Source organism: Leptonychotes weddellii, chromosome 14, assembly GCF_054177405.1.
Source record: "Leptonychotes weddellii isolate Sample4059 chromosome 14, ASM5417740v2, whole genome shotgun sequence".
Lineage (NCBI taxonomy): Eukaryota > Metazoa > Chordata > Mammalia > Carnivora > Phocidae > Leptonychotes > Leptonychotes weddellii.
The window spans coordinates 27,353,608-27,375,279 of NC_138382.1; positions in this window are offsets into that span (position 1 = coordinate 27,353,608).

The window sequence follows — 21,672 nt, forward strand, 5'->3', positions numbered from 1 at the left end:
GGGGTGGCTGGATATAGCCACTGGGAAGGGTATGTGCTATGGTGAGCGCTGTGAATTGTGCAAGACTGTTGAATCACAGATCTGTACCTTTGAAACAAATAATGCAATATATGTTAAGAAAAAAAAAAAAAGAAGTTAGCAGGGGGGGAAGAATGAAGGGGGAGAAATTGGATAGGGAGGGGAACCATGAGAGACTATGGACTCTGAGAAACAAACTGAGGGTTCTGGAGGGGTGGGGTGGGGGTTGTGTTAGCCTGGTGATGGGTATTAAAGAGGGCAGGTACTGATTGGAGCACTGGGTGTTATAGGCAAACAATTAATCAGGGAACACTATATCAAAAACTACTGATGTAATGTATGGTGATTAACATAACATAATAAAATAAAATTTAAAAAAAAAAGAAAAAGTCATCAGCTCTTTTGGAATGCCTCCTAAAACTTCCTTGTACCTAAGACTTATGTGCAATATTGATTTTACTAAAGACTTCTTAAGAGAGATGGAGAAGGAATATCATGTCACTAGTTCAATATTCTGTCCCACACAAAGATAAGATCCCCTTTAGGCAAATTCTTCTCTTCTGCTTACCTTGGTCTCCTTCTTCCTCTGCTGGCTCAGCCTGACCCCTCTTCCCTCTCTTACCTGTATTTTAAAAGTGCCCTCCTTCTTCTGGATGTGAGGGACCTCTGGTGTACCACTCGGACATTCCCCAGCACATGCTTTCCAACTCTTCTTTTTGACATTATTCATCTTTTCCCAGAAGAGAATTTTCATACTACTGCTAAAAAGATAAAAATTTCTTCATATTAGCTGTGATTTATTTTTCTTCCCAATTGGTGATACTTGCCATAGAAAAAGAAAAAGATTAAAACCCCAGTCAGCAATTTGAGGCACAGATCTGTGTCTGGAAACTTATAATTCTCTACTCATGGACCCTAACACAATTTCCCAAATCATAAAGTTGTGAACTATTGCAAGAAAAAATACACCTAGACCAAAGGAAAGAATGACACATCTGATGTCTACTGTAATAAAAAATAATATTTGACAATAAAAAACCCAACCATGTGATTTATGAAATGGAGGCTTCACTAGGGCCTTTTAAACTCTAGAGCCTAAGATTTGACTGTACATTTTGCTTTAGGGTTTGGATTTAGTTCACAACAATTGGATATGGCTGCTAAAGCTTTTGAAAAGTTTTTGTTTGTTCATTTTTTCTCTTGAATTGGCCCTATGGGACTGGATATATAGAGTGAAAATTGCTTGTTTGATTGACCAGCATCCATATTCTCTTTCTGCAGCAATATTACTTTGATTTCTCTTTGTGGCATTCACCTCTTCTCCCACTCTTTGCCACTGTTGTATAGAAAGGGATTAACAAAAGTAAACCCTGACTGACCTAAGGCAATTTGCCTAGCCCAGCCCCTTGGGCACAGGGATTAGTTCAGAGATTAGCACATAACCCAGTCAGAGCTGATGAGACCATTGTAGAGGCTTTGGGGGAAAAAAGAAACACTCCCTTCCTCAGGCAATAGTAGAATGAGTGCTCTAGTCATCTCAATTCTATAAGGGGAACTAGGCTGTGGATAAAGCCAACATCTAGAGCAAGCAGAGCTCACATATGTATGCTGGCCACTTGGTCTGAACCCTGAATCAAGCTACTCCTGAAGCCAGACTTCCCCAGGTTTTTCAATTACATGAACCAAGAAATACATTTTTGGCTTAAACTACTTTGAGTTTCTCTTGCTTGCAACATAGAGTCCTCACAGATACAATGTAAGTCTGTAGCATCTAAGAAAAGAATTCATTCAATATGTGTTTTCTCACTCACTTATTTTTTAAGTGTTTACAGTCTGCCTATTAAGTACTAGGAATTGGGAATAAAAAAAAATGAATATTACCCAGACCTTGGCCCTTGAGAAGGGTAAGGGAGAGGTGTGAGGATATACAATACAACGCAACATGGGAGATGGAGGAAGGTGCTATGGGAAGACAGAGAACAAAGAGATTAATTCAGCTGAAAAGTGTCAGTAAAGAAGTTTAGCAGGCAGGGAAGGGACATTAAGGAGGAGCAAACTGCACATGCAAAGGCCCATTGGCATGAGGCAGCGTAGATCTTCTGGGGAATCACCAAGAGTCTGTGGCTTGCATATGGGTTACCACACTAAGCACAGAGAGCTGTGGCTAAAAAGGCAGTTTGGAAGCCAATTATAACAGGCTTTGTACATCTAGTCGTCAGAGGATGTCATGGTCAGACCTGAATCTGAGAACAATGCAGGCAACATCCACAAGTGGCACGAGTGGGCTTCCTTTGTCTAATCTCTCCGAAGCTGCCTGACTCCTGGAGCTCCTCACTGGAGCTGGAGTTACCCTTATAAGTAGGCCTCTCCCGTCTCCCTTACTCTGCTGCCAAGAGGGATTAAAAGGTGGATGCTGACAGTGTGCTGTGCTATCGTGCACTTCAGATATTCATCTGTGCTCTGGAAAATGGCTTGAAATTCTCCATGGAGAGTGCAGACAGAAAGGTCAACACTGATGCAAAATGAATAATGGGCTTGGAGCAATCAGGCCACACAGCTGCTGCAACGAATTCTCTGAAACCCACCTGCCAGGTGTGTGCATCCCTGCCCAGTGGCCCAGCCAGGCATCTGCAGCCAAGCCCTTAACTAACTAGTATTTCTAGACAGCTAGGGGAGATCCTGAATGAGAGAAGAAAAGCCAAAGAAGCCACAGCTCTGAGCATGGAGAAACATCTTCTTAAGCTTACTCTAAAGTTCAGTGAATGACCTGTTCTCAAAGGGGAGGGGCCAAACAAGGAATGAAGAGTCAAAAACCAACCAGGGAGCAGCCAGGCTTCAGTCTGCAACCACAAGCTCCTGACGCTGCTTTTGTTCTGGGAGGACACAACTTCGCCACAACTTTCTCTGGGAATACCAGTCAAGCAGGATCACATTGTTGAAAGCCTACTATGTGAAATATGCCGGGGAAATGCAGAGATGAATCACACTAAGTGCATGAAGGCAGGAAGACTCTTTACTAGATAAACCTCAGCACTCCAACCAGGGTTTCTGGAGTTCAGCCAAAACCCCAGTACAAGAAAGGGCACATCTTTCTATGCCACTTTTATTTGAAAAAATTACCAGGCCATGCCGATGGCCAATCCAGGGACCACGCTTTGAGAGCCACTCTCTAGATAGCAGACAAGAGCACAGCTTTGAAGCCAACTAGGTTGTTTGAAGCCTGCCTCTTCCAACTATACCCTGAGTGAATTTACCTGGGTAAATTCTGTTTCTTCAGACCTCATCTATAGAATTAGGATACTAATAGCACATACTTCACAGGATTGCCCTGAGTTAAATTAGTTAATGCATGTAAAGTGCTTAAAACAGTGCCTGGCACATGATCAGCACTCAAAAAAATGTTAGCTCTTGTTAAATGTTAGCTAATATTGCCTCATTTAATTCTCCCAACAACCCAGTTAGATAGATCAGCTGGCTGTTTTATAGATGAGGTAGCTGGGGCACAAGAGGTTAAATGTGTTGCCCACAGCACAGAGCTGCTAAATGGCAAACTGGGAATGAAACCCAGGGCCCCAGAATTGAGAGGTAATGCCTTTACCCTCAGCTCAGTTCCTTCCCAGCATGCAGAGCAAATGATGTCTCCATGCGGCCCACAGGAACACAAGCTTTTGGGAGGCAGAGCCCTGTTAGCCTGGATCCCTGCTGTATCCCCAGGTCTTTGCCTAGAACTCAAATGGGAACCATGCTCTTCTGACTCTGACACCCTCCCATGCTTCCTCTGGCCACAGTGGTGCCAAAGAACAAAGGAGCCCTCCCCTTCCATCCAGACTGGGTCACTCATGTTCTGTTAGATGCCCTGGCCTACACGTGATTACCCTGAACTAGGTCTGGAGGTCTTATGAAAACATTCACTAGCAGTAGGCTAGATGTTCCACATGCATTTTCTTATTTAATCTTCAGTATAGTTCCATATGGCAAGGGTTATTATTATCCCCATTTAACAAATGATGAAACTGAGGATTAACAAAGTTGACCTAAGCCATGAGCAAGTAAAGGAGGATACCAAGGCAGAGGCAGGTCTGAATGCTTTCCAAGTTTTTATTCTTTCCAATTCCATCATCTTGTCTCTTTAAAAGGTATGAGAAGTAAAAGATTGAAAGGGAGCACTAGAAGTTAGTGCTTAGAGCAAAAGACTTGAAATGCCCAAAGTGTAGTTTTATCTCCTTGGCAATTTTGGTCAATTTCTCTGAAAAATATGAATAAGCTTAAGTGAATCACACCATTCAGGTACAGATGCATTTGCAAATGTACTCTTGCCAATTTGAAACAGGAAAAAGCTATGCAAGTCTTGCTCTCATGTGGGTGTTTTTTATGAGAAGAGGGAGGGAGACTTTTATGAGAAGAAAGGCAGAGCTGGAGTGTTTTTGACCCTTTATCCTTAAAAATAAAAAGGAAGAATAATCAAATGTACACTGAAAATGTAACAGCAAACAAGCTCTGAGGTGACATTTGGACTGTGTGGTTTTCTTCCAGCTGTGTGGCAATGAGTACCTGTTCAGCTGGCTTTTCCCAAAGCCTGAGAAAGGTCTCTTAGCTAAAATGTCACAGTGCATCTTATTTTCCATTTTCAGCAAGTGTTCCAAGGGGAGACTGACACTCTATTCTCCCCTCACGCACCACGTTGAAAATAACAACAGCAAAGCACAAAGAAAGGTAAGAAGGAAGGGGACAGGCTAGCTCAAGCCATCTGACTTTCATTTGCAGAGGGTGCCAGCTCTGGGTGGGGAAGAGGCAGGGAGGATGAGAGAGTGACTGTGACATAATCTCCAAGTGAACACTCCTGAGAAATCACAGCAGAGACATTTGACCATTTTTGGCGCAATCATGTGATGCTCTGGAAAGAGATTGTTGGACTTACATTTAGAATTCAGAAGATTTTTACTGCCCAATTTAGTGGTTATAACTAAAGGTCTTTGGTCCAAAGAATAGCCATCATTCAGTGACCTAGAGGTTTGAGCCCTGCCTCAAAGCAAAGCATGACCCTCCTTCTTTCTGACACTGCCCCACCCCCCAATTTGGACATCCAGGACCACATGTAATCTGGCCCCTGCCAACATCTCCAGGCTTCTCTCTCACTACTCATTCCTTGTTCTCTCTATGCTCTGCTGCTGATTTTGTGGTTTCATTATAACCAACAGCGGATCCACCCATGTGGTTCCTTCTTCCTGGAATATCCTTTAAACACCCCACAGCCACCTTCCGCTACCTTCATCTTCTTAACTCCTACTCATCTATAATCCTTGTGAATCTGGGCCATGTTGTCTAATCCCAGGTGTATTTGTGGTCAGAGAAACATAGCCCAGAACCAAAACATATTTCCAAAATTACTCAGGTTTTTCAACTACACAACAAACCCTGATACTGTCATCTTCTTCCAACAGAATTATTACAATGACAAATCAATTGGTTAATGCATGTGCCAACTTCCCCTGTTTTATTCTACACATGACCATGCTGCCTGCCACTGGAGTGATCTTTTCAAACGAGTCTCATCTACTGTCTTTGAGTCTTATTGCCCAACTACACTAAACATATTTTAATCTCCAAATGTTCCATCCATTCCCATAAGCCTATGTTTTTGCTTTTGTCATTTTCTTGAGCTGGATTAACATCATCCCTTCTTTGCCTGTCTAAACCCTAATCATTTTTCAAGACCCAGTTCAAATGTTTCCTCTTTTGTAAGCATTTCAACACCAGACATTGTCACTTTCTCTCCGTTGTTTCTGTTGCCCTCTCTTATAGTGCTTGCAGCATAATTTACAATACTGTTATTTGTTTGTATGTCTCCCTCTTCCACTAGAGGAAGAGCTCCTTGAAGTCAGGGGTTTCTATTTACACATCTTTGGGTCTCTAGCAAAGTGATTTGTATAGTTGGTGCTCATTATATAGTTGCTGAGTTTAAAATCATATAACATTTTAGTATTTACATTGTAGTCTCACATACATTCACTCATTGTTCATTCTGACAGATTTATAAGAAATGTAATATTATTCCAATGTCAAGATGAGAAAATTGAGGCTCCAAAAATTAAGTGACTCCTCTGAGGTGGTGCAGCCTATAGGTGACTGACCTAGACATGAAGCAGATTACTCTTGCAGTTCTGAACTTCTCTGATTCTATAATTTTATTCAAAATTGTCTGCCAGAAAGGAGAGGAGTATAATTATTTCATTATAATTCTGCAGAAAAAAAGAAGGCTGGCAAATAGTCTTCTCTTATTTCCAAGGTTGTATTATGCCCCATTGGAAGTCAACACTACGAACATTAGCTCCAGCAATGTAACATAACAGCAGCTTCTTTTATTATCATTGCTTAAACATTTGGATAGTAAGCAGGTACACCTCATCCAACATATGTTCTCAGTCAAACATATATCCTCTCTGAAAATTTTATGGGGTTATCTTTATTGGGAGTTATTTATTCTAATGCCAACATGTGCAGAAAATAATGAACAATACTGACTGTGGAAAAACAGTTTAATTATGTAGACCAAAAGGGTCCTTAACCAGATAGCCACAAAGGCTCAGTAGCACTCAAAAGCTACTTTACAAAAATGGGGGAAACTGGCATAGGGATATGCATATCTTATCTCCTGGCATATTAAAATGAGAGCTGACTATTATAAAACTATCTTACACAAAGTCCCCAAGATGGCAGAAATCTTTACCTGTGGCTTGAGAATGTCAAAATCAGCACAATAAAGAATATGTTGAAGTATGAAAAAAAAATTTTTTGTAATCTGCAGATCTTCATTTGAAACCCATCTCTGCCACCTACCATCTGGGTGACCTGGGACAAGTTAGTTCATCTTTCTGAGTCTCCTCATTCTCATCTTTCTGTGAAATGGGCATAATATTGAACCCACCTGAATGTTTACTACTGAGAAGATTAACTGACAAAACCTAAGTGACAAGAAAATTCAGAATATAGTACATACTCATTTAATTAAGACACATTATTCTCACTCTAGTTGCATAGGGATGTAAACCTCTCCTAAAGATGGGTTTCCAATGAAAGCTGTAGGTAAGTTACAGAAAATTTAAGAGGATATATTCATCCTCTATTTCTATTCCAGACTCTATAATTCTCATCCTGAGGTATCCTTTGGATTTAATTTTCCTGGTGTCTTAAGAACAAAAGTCCTAGTACCTAAAGACTTATCTGATCCAAAATGTCATTGGTGCCAATGTGGAGAGACCTTGAGAGAACAACTATTATTAAACTGGACATGGGAAAAAGAAAAGGGCCTTGATCCAATCCAAGCAAACCTATTGGTGAGTTTTGCTCTAGGTGTAAAGACCTTTACTAGGAGCTAGAAAAGGTGATCCAAAAAGTTCAGAAGAGCTTAAAAGCAAGAAAGGAATTTGGCAATGGGGGGTCGACATTTATATGGAAAATTCCTGATCGGAACACTGATGCCCCTAGATTTAGATTCACAGGATTCTTTTGCAATAGGATACAGTAACAGTTTATGTCAGAGGGAGTTTGTAAAAATTGTAGGTTTTAGGGAGTAATTAAAAGAAGTCTTTATATGCAAATTACCAGCTTCACTTAGCTAAAAGCTATCTCTGGGTAGAATTGCCTAGAGGGGGAACTTTTAACTGTTTTAAACATTAATTGGAAAATTAGCTACTTCTGACTGGGAAGTAAAAGGACAAGAAGTTTAGTTTGAAGTTATTGTCCTGTTTTGGGGGATGGAGTTGTGGGATTTATTTTTCTATACTCTAATCCCCAGTGCTGTAATGTGATGCTTTCTTTCTTTTCTTTAGTTTCTACCACATTAAAAAAAAAAAAAAAAAAAGTTAGTGAGGGGTGAGAAATGGGGAGAGAGCTGAAGAGCAAGTGGTGAGTCTCTATTCCCACTGGGGAGTTCTTTTCCAGGAAGGGGAAGAGGCTAAGAAAGATTTTAAAGTGAGATAAACAACCCAAGTTGTCTCTCTCATATTCTCCACTCTTCTAGCTTCAGAACACAGCATTAAGGTGACAGACACAGCCAGCACCACTAACAGCTGGTTGTCTTGGTTAGGGGACAATTTTGGTGTTAAGGAGTAGGACCTCAGAGCCAAGAATAAAAGTTCAAGTTTTTAAAATGCCAATGGTTGTTCTCAGAGAGCTGACATCAAATAGGCTAGGTATAGTTAGTCATAAAGCACATTCCAGAATCATGTTAGGACAGTGTTGGACATGGAGCATTTAAAGACCTACAGCATCTACGATGGACACAAAAAAGCAAAACATTGCTGCCTGCTGGACCTTCTCAGCCAAGCATGGCACATGAATGAGGAGGGGATTACAGGACCCAGTTACAGGGGCCACAGAGGTATGGCAGATGGACACTTAGGTCTGAGCAAATATTAGTAGAATTGACTTGAAGTTGAAATGGTGCACAGGTAAGAGGCAAACAAAAATCTAGCAATGGGGCAGACTTGTACTGGTTTTGGAGTCTTGGGAGGACAGTAAGGGCCCCTCCTGTTGCAGGAAGGCCAGGCTGACCAACTATCCAACTACCCAGTGATCACTAAGCACAGATGGAAGAGGGAAGGGATTATAGGACCCCCACAGAAACCTGAGATATAATGGGGTGAGACCATATCTGGAGACAGGAATTATTAGATTGCTGGGATCCAGAGACCAGGCAGGCAAATAGGATAAGTGGGTGAGGTATTTTGTTCACTAATTTAACAAATATTCTCAATACTGAGGAATACAATCAGACCCAAAGAGGACTTCTAGAACCCTAAATCTATTGGGTGCTGGGGAATTCCCAGCTTCTGTCAACAGAAAAACATTCAATAGGTAAACAATATAAAGTGATCTAGCAGTAAACCAGTGTCTAATCATGGTAAATGGCAAATCTTTCACACTTACTGAGGAACAACAATGTAAAACTCACATAACAATCCTATAACCTTATTACAATTACTCCATTGTACTGATTAAAAACACTGAAGCTCAGAGACATTAAATACAAGTTTTCACAGGTGAACAGAGGTAGAAGTTCAATTTACCTCTACCTCCAAATCCTGTTCTTTCCTTTCTCTGCATTGAACTCACACTATGGTTTCTTGCATATGAAGGCATCAGGGAGGCCTGGAAGCAAATGATAGGGACTCACCCAAAGGATTTTATTTGGGTACAGCATTCTAGTCCCTGAGGCATTAGTAGGAAGGGCCAACCCCAACTTTTTGTAGAACTAGAACATTATGTAAAGAATCAAGAATCATTCAAGAAAGAAGGGACAAGGCATGGTCCAGTTACCGAGTGAGCCTGGGGGAAAGCCAACAGAGGGACAAGAGTAAAGCTAAGCCACCAACCTCCTGGCCTAGGTCTTACATCCACCTGAGAGCATAATTACCTAGAGTTTGCCAGATAAAAGACAGGATGCCCAGTTAAATGTGAATTTTAGATAAACATTTTTTTTTTAGTATTAGTAAATTTTTAATATTGTATGGGACATGTATTTCAAAATTGTTTCTTTATCTGAAATTCAAATTAAACTGGGCATTTTGTATTTTTGTTTGCTACATCTGGCAGCCCTAGTAATTGAACCCAGACATGGGCTGAGCCACAGATGAAGATGAGGGGCCCCAGCTGTGAGGGAAGTTGAGGCAGAGGGATAAGAAACCTAGGAGAATAGCTATTGAATAACACCCTATCCCCATTTTCTTAACAAAAAGTTCTCCACCATTACAGTTTAATAATTACAAAAAGAAGACATTTGGTAAAACTCTAAATGTGTTCTTAATGATTACAAACAGAACAGAACAAAATTTTTAAAAAGAACAGAAAAACTACTGGTAGAATAGGAATGGCAGGCTTTAGCATAATAAGCATGATGAACATTGATCTGAACAATAGTCAGCTTATATTTGGAATCACTATGGAGGGGTTCTGTGCTGGAGCTGTTGGACGTACAAAGACAGGGGGTCTCCACACTGTGCAAATTGTGCAATGCCTGCTCTACTAAAACCATAATCTTTGGTGGTTTGGCTATAGTGATATGACAAGTTAGGTGGATTTTTGCAGGCTGTCCAGCTGATCATATATAATGTTCTTTCTTGAGTAAATGTCTTCCAAGTTTCCTGCAATGATCTTACAAATAAGTTTTGAAAATACAATGTGCTGTTAGGTGGGGTCTCTCTAAACAACCCTGCCCACAATCTGGTGTGTGTTCCCCTGTTCAGCCCCTCCCAGCCCAGCTTCCCCTAGCTCAGCCCACTCCAGTCATGCTCTCCTCTTTCAGTCCTAGAACACCACAAGCTTAAGAGAATTTCAGTCTTAGAATACCACCTGCTTAAGGGTATTTGTCCAGACTATCCACCTCTGTGCAACTCTCTGCTTCTGGCCCTTGGCATGGCTCCTTCTTTTCCTGCAGGTCTCCCCAAACAAGTCTTCCTTAATAACTGCATTATCTCAATATCACTCATCTAATAACCCTGAAAATTACCTTCACTTTTATCAATTTATAAATTGATACTGATTTGTCCCCACTAGAATATAAACTCTCGGAGGGCAAGCACCATCTCTATTCCACTTTCCACTCTGTATTCAGAATCTAACACAGTGCTTAGCACAAAATAGTTTTTTATAAAATGAATACCATGTGTAAAATGAATGAGTGAATGATCTGATGAATTAGTGAGTTAATGAATGCATGTATCTTTCCCCTGCAAACTACATTTTATTCCTAATTTATGATTAAAACAAGATCTCCACTTATTTTAGCATATCTTAATTGCATTCAGGCATGATCAGTTTATCTATTCATTTATCTTTCTGTCATTTGAGAGCTCCTTATGTATCAGACAGTGTGCACATTCTGTCTTCTTGAACTATGACAAACCAAATTCAACTCAAAGTAAAATCAGAAAACACGTAACATGATGGCAAACATCACAGGCTATCATGGGACAACAATGTATTTTACATAAATCAATTCCTCTTCCCACACGCACTTCACAAAACCCAAGTTCATTAATTAGAACTTTTGCCTCCAGTACTACATGCTTTCTGGCTCAAATTTGAAATCCTTTCAGAAGACGGAATTGCCATAAAAGGCTACAAGGTAGAAATGTACAAAACGGAGGAAGGAAGTGTTCAGATGAGAGAGGAAGAGCAAGCAGAAGACAGAATTCAAAGGAGTTGTGCTGTCATTTGCTGGAGCCAACCCAATCAAACTGGCCACCTTCCCCAAACACTCTCTGTAATCAGAGAACCTGACTTTGCTCCTTTCTTCCTTCATGTTAGCTTCATGGCAACGACTGAATGTACTGACTGTCTCTAGCCTAATTTGTAGAAGTAATTTGTGCTTCTGTTCTCCCAGCTTTTCCAAACCTGCTGGCCCCCAAGTGCTCCTTCTTAGAAGAACTGTAATGGCTTAACTTTAACCTGCTGTCTGTCGACTTCAGCGTTCCATCAAATAAAGCTCTCTTCCTTTCCAGTAGCCTACCTCTTAGAGAAAGCTTTCAGGATAAACAGGACTGGCCTCTTAATCTGCCTGAGTCTTTATATCCTAGAATAAGTGATTCAGAACAGAAATGAAAAAGAAAATTAGGGAAAAGCAAGTGAAAGGGATAAAATAGAGCTGCTGTCAAGGTCGCCAGCATATTTTTGGTGCAGGATCGCCCTAGGTGGAATTATTTTAATTTACCAATTTGCAGAGATAAAAAATATCCCACTGTGAGAACCACAGTATTCACAGTAGTGTGTGGCACTGATGAGCTGCACCATATGATAAAGCAAATTGAGATCAGGCATTTGCAAGACCATTTCATGGAGGGGGGAAAATCATGTGAAGAGTTATAATATGGTTAATGGCATTGCAAGGCTGATCTCACTAATTTTACAATTCTCTTTTACGCATAGGTTATCATACTAATTAGCTATATCTGGAATATTTGTCATTTTAAATAGAGCGATTTTGTATTTCCCTTTGCTCTAGTTCTGCAGCCTCCAACCTGATGTTCAGAGGTTCCAATAAGTTTTAGCACATCAAATGCTCTGGATGATTTGAAACAAGTCACCTTGGAGTGAGAAACCTTTGAGGATGGCATGGTGGAAAGAGGTTTGAAAACCACATGTGTCAATTATGATGGCGGTATAAATGTCAGCAATTAATCTCTGAAAGTGTTTCATTAGAAATGGAAATACAGAACTACCTGCAGCCTTATTGTAAGTATTAAAATAATCTCTCTCACATGCCTAACATAGAGTTCAATAAATCGTCCACATACAGTAATAATAAAGCATGATTCCTTTTTTTTTTTCTTTCTTGTTCTTTTGATGGTTGCAAGGTTCATGTAAGTAGACCTAGTAAGGAATCAGAAAATTCAAAGATATTGGTAAAAATAACTTTATATCCCAGAAGTTTTAAACCATTCTTTTCCTTTCTACTCCTCTTGGGTAAATCAGAGGCTTTGCAACCAATGGCAGTGTAGTAGAAACTAATGCTTCTCCAAGATATAACAGAGGAAGCCAATAATTTGCCTTAATGAGAAACAGAACTTTTAGGTGAGAAAATAAAAATCACTGACCTTTTTTCAAATCCAAGGCACATTTAAATATGTTACTATGGCCTGGATACTTTCTGAGAAACTAGATCCAGGACTTCTTTTTTAATCACATGTACATGTAGGTGACATGCATCATGGAAATGGGAGAGGTTAGAATTCTAGCTTATAAACCTGTATTGCAATCTGTACAGTGTTCTACTAATGTCAGGTATTATTATTGTTGTTATTGTTAAATTAAGGTGGAATCTGGGAAATCTGCCAACGATAACAATGATTATTATTCTTAAAGCACTAACAAAAGCAGGAGGAGAAAACTGCAAAAATGTGGTTCACTTACATAAAACTCATGCCAATTACCATTATAACCATCTGGAAAGCTTATCATTTATCCTTAATATTTTCCTCCAGAAATTAATACCAGCATGTAATCTGAAAATATGATACAATAAAATAGGGGTTGAGCTAAATTCTTGACAATGATTGCTTATGAAAAATTTGAAACTTTCAAACTTCCTCATCCCGAGAAACTCCACCTGTCTCAGTACAATGTGGATACCCAAAAGCTCTTATCTCTATCTTTGTTTCAGGTGTCTCCATCAGTTGCTTATTTTCTATTTTGAGAAAAGTTGTTAATTGATGTCCTCTTGCCCAGACCATTAATGCATATCTCCTTACACTAAGATAATGGACAGAGCTTTAAAAACATGGCAAAGAAACAATATGTAGTAAACCCCAAATGCAGTTTTCTAGGCTAAAAGGGATTAGTCTACAGTCTACGTAGAATGGAACTAACCACTGGACACAAAGATCCTTGATGATTTTTTCCCTTCCTGCTTCTGCCTCACATATGTGAACTCTCAGCAGATTCTGAGACATCCTCCTTGATTCAACCCCAAACAACTGAACAGACTCTAATGTTAGAACATTTTTTTCTCCTCTCTCTTCAACCACATAACTCTTATCTATCCTTCATCTTTCAGCTTAGCTATTCCTCCAGAAAACCTTCTTGAACTACCCGCTCCCAACACTGACAACCACAACCAAGATTGGTCTGAGTATTCTTCCTATGTGTTCCCATAACAACTATCAGAGAGAATCTAGATGACCTTTTAACAAATCTGTTTCTTTTTCTAGACCATAAACTGCTGAGAGCAAGGTCTGAATCTGCCTTACTGTTTTGTTTCCAGCACCTTGCAGAGAGCAAGCGCTCAATACATATTAGTTGAATTAATGAGTTTTAAGAATCCCATCTTGAAAGCATTCACAACAGATAAGCTGATTCTCCAAGAGTACAAAGCAAATTGTTCATCATCCACCTAATTTCAATGATGTAGGCTACCTAAAAGGATAATTTGGCCTTGGATTACAGGGTTTGCTTTTGATAAAACTTATCAGCCATCACCTTATCACTACTTTCCCTTGCTGTGTAGACATTGCTCTGACATTATCTTTTTATGATTTAGTTTCTGATCAAAACAGGAATAACCAAGATAAGAGAGCAAGAATGTACTGGCCCTGCCATTAACCTTGGTGGCTTAGCCAGCACCCCCCAAGCCTCCACGTGCTTAGTCACTGTCAGCCCTGCCCTAGTGTGTTCCCAGAAGGCAGATGAATGAAAGAATGTAAAGGTCCAGAGTGAATCCATGGGGCCATACATAGGACTGTTGTGGGGATAAATAGGAATATTTTTATAGCTAAATATTGTTGGCCTTCAGGATCACAGCCTCTTCACATTCTATCACTTCCCCTGAAATATTCACATTGGCTTCCACTGTTCCCCTATGGGTCTGAGAGGCAGGCCAGCTCTCTGTTTAGATTTTATAACCCCATTCACAAACTCCTGCTAACCAAACCCAGAAGGTCAATACCTTTTGAACCCAACTTCAGCTACTCCCCTAGCAGGCCAATTAAAGAGCCCACCTGCTGTAGATTGTGTTGCCTCCCAGAACATGATCACATATGGCTTCTTTAAAGGGGTGGGGGGAGTGATGAATGGCAAAAACATATGTTTATACTTAAACCTGTTATGCGTGAGAGCTTTCAACTCTTGGGTAAGAGAGTTTCAGTGGGGTAATGTGTGTGTGTCTGCTGCCTGTGAGAATGATTGTCTGTCAAGAGGTTTTGCAGACTGCACAGATTCCCTAAGGGGAGTAGGGGAAAAGCATAGGGATTGTAACTTGGAAACCAGAACAGGTTGAGGATTCATTCTCACCTTGTGACATCTGCAGTCTGGGAAATGGGAAGGCTGCAGAATGATCTCATTCACTTGAAGCCTGAGACTCACACCTCCTCCCCTGCCCCTCTGCCTATCATCTGTCTATTTTTAAAGGCAAAGAATCTGAAATGTACTTCAAAAACCTCAGGTGATGCTTGCAAAAGCCAGTCTCTGGTTCAATGACTGGATCTCCAGAGAGGAGAGTTGGAGCTTTAGCTTTGCTTTCTGTGTCTTCCAAAGCATGCAGGAAAAGGCATTAATAACCATTTGAGAACTGCCTTTGGGGTTTTTCTCAGCTACTTTCAGTGCCTTCCTTCAGGTTCCTGAGAGCAGGCACTTTGGTCAGGGGCAGAGGGCACTTGGTCTTTTTAACTAACCCTCTGAGCCTGGTAATCCTAAGTGGGTGATCCTTAGTGTATTTTCTTCTCACAGGAAGTTCATATTTTACATAAACTGTACACTTTGTATAAGTACCCAAGATCTACAACTGAGACAAATCTTTAGTTTCTGCTACTAAATCTATAAGAGAAAAGCACAACAGCTTTACCTTACCTTGCCAGCAGGAGGAACATTATAGGATTTAACAGTTAGATCCACTTTTCCCCTATTTCCTTTTGAAAGCAGCTTGGAGTCTGTCCTTATAATGAGACAAGTATTTGTTAGGGGGAAACAAAAAATTAGAAAATTCTAAATAGGAGGTTAAATGAATGAGTGAAGGTGGAGAGATAGAGTGCCTCCCAGTCCCCAGCTCTTCCATTTCCCCAGATCACTGACTCAAAGTCTCAGCCTCATGGTGCCATTGAGGTCTTAAAATGAGTCTCATTTTCTTAATCTATAAAGCAGAGGGAGTGAGAGTTAAGGGACTAGCTGATCTTCAAGGCAGAGCAGCCCAACTGCTATACTATGGCACTCGGGTATGTCTCAAATAGGTCACAAGTGTGCCAAGACTTTCACCAACCCTCACGATGACTGGGCCTGGTCTTGGACAGCAAGAGCTTCTAGGCCAGGCATTTCTAACCTCAAACATGCTTTTCCATTTATTCCAGTGTGTTGTAAAATTATCTTCATTTTATATGTTTGCCATGATGTGAAAAAAATGTTAGAAAACACTGGTTTAAAGTCTCTTTCAACTCTGTTATTCAATTATTCCCTTGAGGGACTCATTTTCATGGAACCTAACAAGATCTCTTGTAGGAAACAAATATTACACAATAAAATATTAGGGGAAATAAAGAGGAAATGCAAAGGCTCCCACTTAACTCTCAGGAAGGTTCCAAGTTGGGCGGGCATCCTGCCCTCTATAGAACGAGTAAATTGAGGAGCCCGCGTTCGGTAGAGAATGAATGTTCTATTGCAGAGGGGAGAGATCATTTGGATACAGAACTATGTGGATATTTATATTTTCCTTTGGCCCAAGCCCCAGGGAACTGGATTTCCTCAAAAAACAAGGGCTATAGGAAATGAAAGAACCAGGTCAAATTAAAAGAGTTGCAAACACCAGGAGCATTTTAAGAACTGAGAATGGAAAACCACCTTATTCCCAGTAGAATTGTACCCCTAGTGGGAAAAAAAAGGTGCTTCCTGGAAAAAGCCATAGGAATTGCTAGAGCAGAACTGTGAAGATGGGAGAAGGCACATCAAGGTGGAAAAACAGGTGTAATGCTTTGGAAGGTTCACATACATGCCAATGAGATGAGGCACATTCAGAACTTTGGAGGACTTCAGATCCAGACTAGTCATCATGAACACAAACAAAAAAGCTTAAGGCACAGAAATATTAGCTCTGATTATTATATGGAATTTTTTGTTATTTGTCATTTGTTAACTAATTATAATCTTGCTTGATTTTAAAAGTCATGTATACTCATTGTGGGAAACCTGAAGAAAACGGGAAAGTGTAAACAAGAAAAAAACATTATCCTTAGTACTACACAAGAGATTGTCACTCTTAATATTGCATGGATAAACTAAAATCTATTAGCCAGTTCTCTAGGATACCGTACCCGGTTCTGAGCTCTCTAACCAATAGAAATTGACGAGAGGCCAGTGTTCCAGGCAAGGTTTTATCAGGGCTTATGCTCCAGCACGAGGGGGGCAGCACAAAGGAAATTGTTCTCAGCCTGGCTCTCTGAGGAGAGGTCAGGGAGAGTTTTTTAAAGAAACTTAGGTGGGAAAAGGATGATGCCTAAGCCTGTAGAGGCAGGATTTATTAGCACCTGTGCATTTAAATGTCATGCTTCTTCCTGTGTCTCATGTCTAATTAACATGTTAAATCTCCACCCCTGGGTGTAATTTTTAGTATTATAATAAGGGGGAAAAGTCCTTGAAAGGTCAGTGCTGGGGTCCGTCTTGGCACAGACTGCTTTGGTCTGGTCTTTGCGAGTCTTTGTAGTAAGCATCCTCCCTCTCCATTCCTGTAAGATAGGCTACTCAAGAGGTGTAGAGTTTTTGCTTTTTTTTTTTTTCCTTATGGAGACATTCAAGGAACACTGGATTTTTTCGTCAGGGTTGAGGGAACCCTAGTCCAACCCTTGCTCTGTCTCACCTATGGTTGGACATTAAACTCAAATTTTTTATTATTATAAATAACACTTTCATAAACATATTTACCCCTATCTTTGTTCATTAGGAAACAACTAGCCTTTGTTCCTATTCCTGGCTATTTCTTTAGGATGAATTCTTTTCTAAAATAATCTGGGTAAAAGAGGATTGAAGCCTCCTTCTCCCTCTCCCACTCCCCCTGCTTGTGTTCCCTCTCTCGCTGTGTCTCTCTCTGTCAAATAAATAAAATTTTTTAAAAAAGAAAAAAGTACTGACCTAAACTGTGTGTTTCTCTCTCTCTCTCTTTTTTTAAAAATTTTATTTATTTATTTATTTGAGAATGAGAGAGGGAGAGAGAGTTAGCCAGAGAGAGCACAAGCAGGGAGGAGAAGGAGAGGCAGACTCCCCGCAGAGCAGGGAGCCCAATGCGGGGCTCAATCCCACAACCCCGGGATCATGACCCGAGCCAAAGGCAGACGTTCAAGGACTGAGCCACCCAGGCGCCCCTGTGTGTTTCTATTTTAAAGAAAACTTTCTAACTCTGAAAAGAGCTTTGAATGTTTGATTTTAAAATCTCAGTGACACATTTTACATTTGCAAACAACTTGCCCCACAAAAAAACTCCTCCCTATGATTTTTCTTCTTCCATGGGAAGTATTGATTTATTTGAAAACCACACCAAGAATATTCTGTTAAGCAGAATCATCTCACCTGAAGAGAGACCATGATCTATAAGGAGCGGAGGAGAGAAGAAACAAACCCCAACACAGCTCACACACTTGGTGTATGTACCACCCTAAAGCTGTAGCTAGGAATCAGCTCACCCAAGCAGAGGCAAACCCTGCTGGTAATGGGAGACCAGAATGAAACCTATTATTCTGGGTGGCTATTTATATTTAGCTGTGAAAAGTCAAATTCAACAGTCATATGAGCCTTATACTTTCTGTGGGTTTGAACTCAGAGTTGGTGAGAGCATGTGGGTGAACTGCTGCCTAACTGCAAATGTGCATACCACCTTATCAGTTGGTGTTGTGGAAATGCACTGTACTAGAAACTTGGACATGTGGGTTTGTGTGTCACTTTGCCAAAGACTGGCTAAGTGACTCTGAGAAAAATCACTCATCTCTCAAAACTTAAATGATATCATTCAGAAAATGAGAATAAGGGACACCTAGGTGGCTTAGTCGGTTAAGTGTTTGCCTTGGGCTCAGGTCATGATCCCAGGGTTCTGGGATCCAGCCCCTGGCTCCCTGCTTGCCAGGGAACCTGCTTCTCCCTCTCCCTCTGCCCCTCTACCCCACTCATGCTTTCTCTTTCTTGTCCTCTCTCTCTCTCAAATAAATAAAATATTTTTTTAAAAAAATGAGGAAAGGGCGCCTGGGTGGCTCAGTTGGTTAAGTGACTGCCTTCGGCTCAGGTCATGATCCTGGAGTCCCGGGATTGAGTCCCGCATCGGGCTCCCTGCTTGGCAGGGAGTCTGCTTCTCCCTCTGACACTCCTCCCTCTCATGCTCTCTGTCTCTCATTCTCTCTGTCTCAAATAAATAAATAACATCTTTAAAAAATAAAATAAAATAAAAAATAAGGAAAGTACCAACAATTGCACTCACCTCAGAGTTCTGGTGAATATCAAGTTTAAAGGGGGATGTGAAAGTCCTTGAGCTCTAGCAAAATGCAAATTATTATTATTCATTAATGCCTAATCGTGTTTAGAATATATTGCTTGTATCAGGATTATATTCAGTTGAATATAAAAGAAACTCAACCAGCACGGCTTAAGCCAGATAAAAAAATTTTTTTTTTCATTTAGCAAGTTCATTTAACTTAAGGCTTGTTCCATTGCTTAAGAAATTCAGGACACTGGCTCTTTCTAGCATCTTCTTCTACTATCCTTAGCATATGGCTTTCATCCTCACAGTTACAAAATAGTGACCCCCACCTACAGGTATCTGTGTTCCAAACAGGAAGAAGTTTTGCCTACTGAATCTGTGCCTTTACATCAGAAAAACAATGGCTTTCCTAGAAGCTCCACCTAGTAGAAAGCATATGCAACTACAATAGTAATGAAAACAGTTGCAATAAAATAGCACAGTTAAAAATAAATATTAAATTTCTGGTAGTAAAATAGTATCAAAAACATAGAACTCCGCTTTTTAAAATGCGGAGAGGAGGAGGGAAGTATCATAATGTCAGAATGGACAAGGCTACTGAATGATCTAGGCAAGAGTTATATACAGGAAGACCAGCAGATCTGCACAGGTCAATGCTGGTTTTGAAAGAGACTAGTCATCTGAAAAGCCAGTATTTGCATCTTTTAAAGTGAGATAAGGGCTCTGACATCAAGGAAAATGTCTGAGAAGGGCATCTAAAATGACTCCTGACTACTAAATATTTAACCCAAAGATACAAATGTAGTGATCCAAAGGGGCACCTGCACCCCAATATTTATAGCAGCAGTGTCCATAGTAGCCATACTATGGAAAGAGCCCATATGTCCATCGACAGATGAATGGATAAAGATGCGGTATATATATATACAATGGAATATTACACAGCCATCAAAAAATGAAATCTTGCCATGTGCAACAACGTGGATGGAACTAGAGGGTATTACGCTAAGCAAAATAAGTCAATCAGAGAAAGACAATTATCATATTAAGAAACAAAACAGAGGAGCATAAGGGAAGGGAGGGGAAAATAAAAGATGAAATCAGAGAGGGAGATAAACCATAAGAGACTCTTAATCATAGGAAAGAACTGAGTGTTGCTGGAGGGGGGTGGGTCAGGGGTAACTGGGTGATGGGCATTAAGGAAGGCATGTGATGTAATGAGCACTGGGTATTATATAAGACTGATGAATCACTGAACTCTACCTCTGAAACTAATAACACACTATGTTAATTAAGTGAATTTAAATAAATTAAAAATAATAATAACAAAATAAAATGACTGCTGAGTAGCCAATCAAAAGCTGTTGTCATCCCTGGCTGATCTTTCTATACCTTTTGTTTCCAACTGTTTCACTAGCTTGCCTCTTGTAAACATCTTACTACTGATGGTTTTTCTTTGTTTTCGATTACTGAATAATGTAAGACATTTTCTTTTAACATATGAATTCATATAATTTACATTGTTGTGAGTGCTAAATTATTTCATATTTTCTATTAACTTTCTTTTCCTTTGCTTCTTTTCTTTCTCTCTTTCCAGTCTTCCTGCTGGAATGTTAAAATTTTATTTATTATTCTTCTTACCTTCTCTATTGGTACCAAAACAGACATTCTATTTTTATTTTGATTTACCCTTATTTATGTTTGACTCAATAATTTGAGTCAATAATGTTTATTTGACTCAATGATATTTAAAACTAATCACTATATTCTTCCCCGTTTTAAATAATACAAGGACTTAGGAATGTTTCATTTTAAATCACTCCTTCTTCCATGTTGTTTAATATTTTGGTTCCATCTGGTTTTCTATCCCTAAAATGAGGATCTCCTACAAGATTTCTATTTTTGCAGTTAACACTTATTTAGATTTAGTCATATATTTACAATTGTTTTACTTACTATCTTTTCCTGTTTACCATTCATTCCTTTTGGGTTCATTTCTTTTTTTTTTTCTCTTTTTTTAACTGAAGAGTGATTTTTAGTAATTCCCTATAAAAGTCTATGAACAGTAAATGCCTTAATTCTTTCTCTGAAAATATCTTCATTTTATCCTCATTTTTAAGTGAGGTATAGAACTTCCCTTGAAAACAGGAATATGTTCTCCCATTGTGTTCTGCCATCCATTGCCACTTATGAGAAGCATACCAATCTAGTTATGATTCCTCTGTCAGAGAAAATTCCTTTTTCCTTGGATTGATTTTAAGATCTTTCTCTTTGATGTTTCTAGTTTCCTACACTGTGTGTAGGTTTTTATTTATCCTGTTCAGGACTTAAGGCACCTCATCAATTGGAGGATTCTTTTTTCAAATATGGAAAATTTCTTCTAGAACGTTATTTGGGGGGGGTTCTTTTTCACTCTCTCTGTTCCGTCCTACAAGAATTCACATTAGATTCACTTTATACTTTCTCATGCTCTCCCTCAGATCTCTTAGCTGCTTTTCCATATTTTCTTTCTCTGAGATTTGTATTGTGGGTGATTTCCTCATACTGATCTCCCAATTCTCTCAGTCTTCCTTCAGTTGTATCTAATCTGTTGTTGGGCGGAGCAAGATGGCGGAGGAGTAGGAGACCTGGATTTTGTCTCCTCTCAAGAATTCAGCTGGATAGGGATCAAACCATTCTGAACACCTACAAACTCAACAGGAGATCGAAGAAAAGAA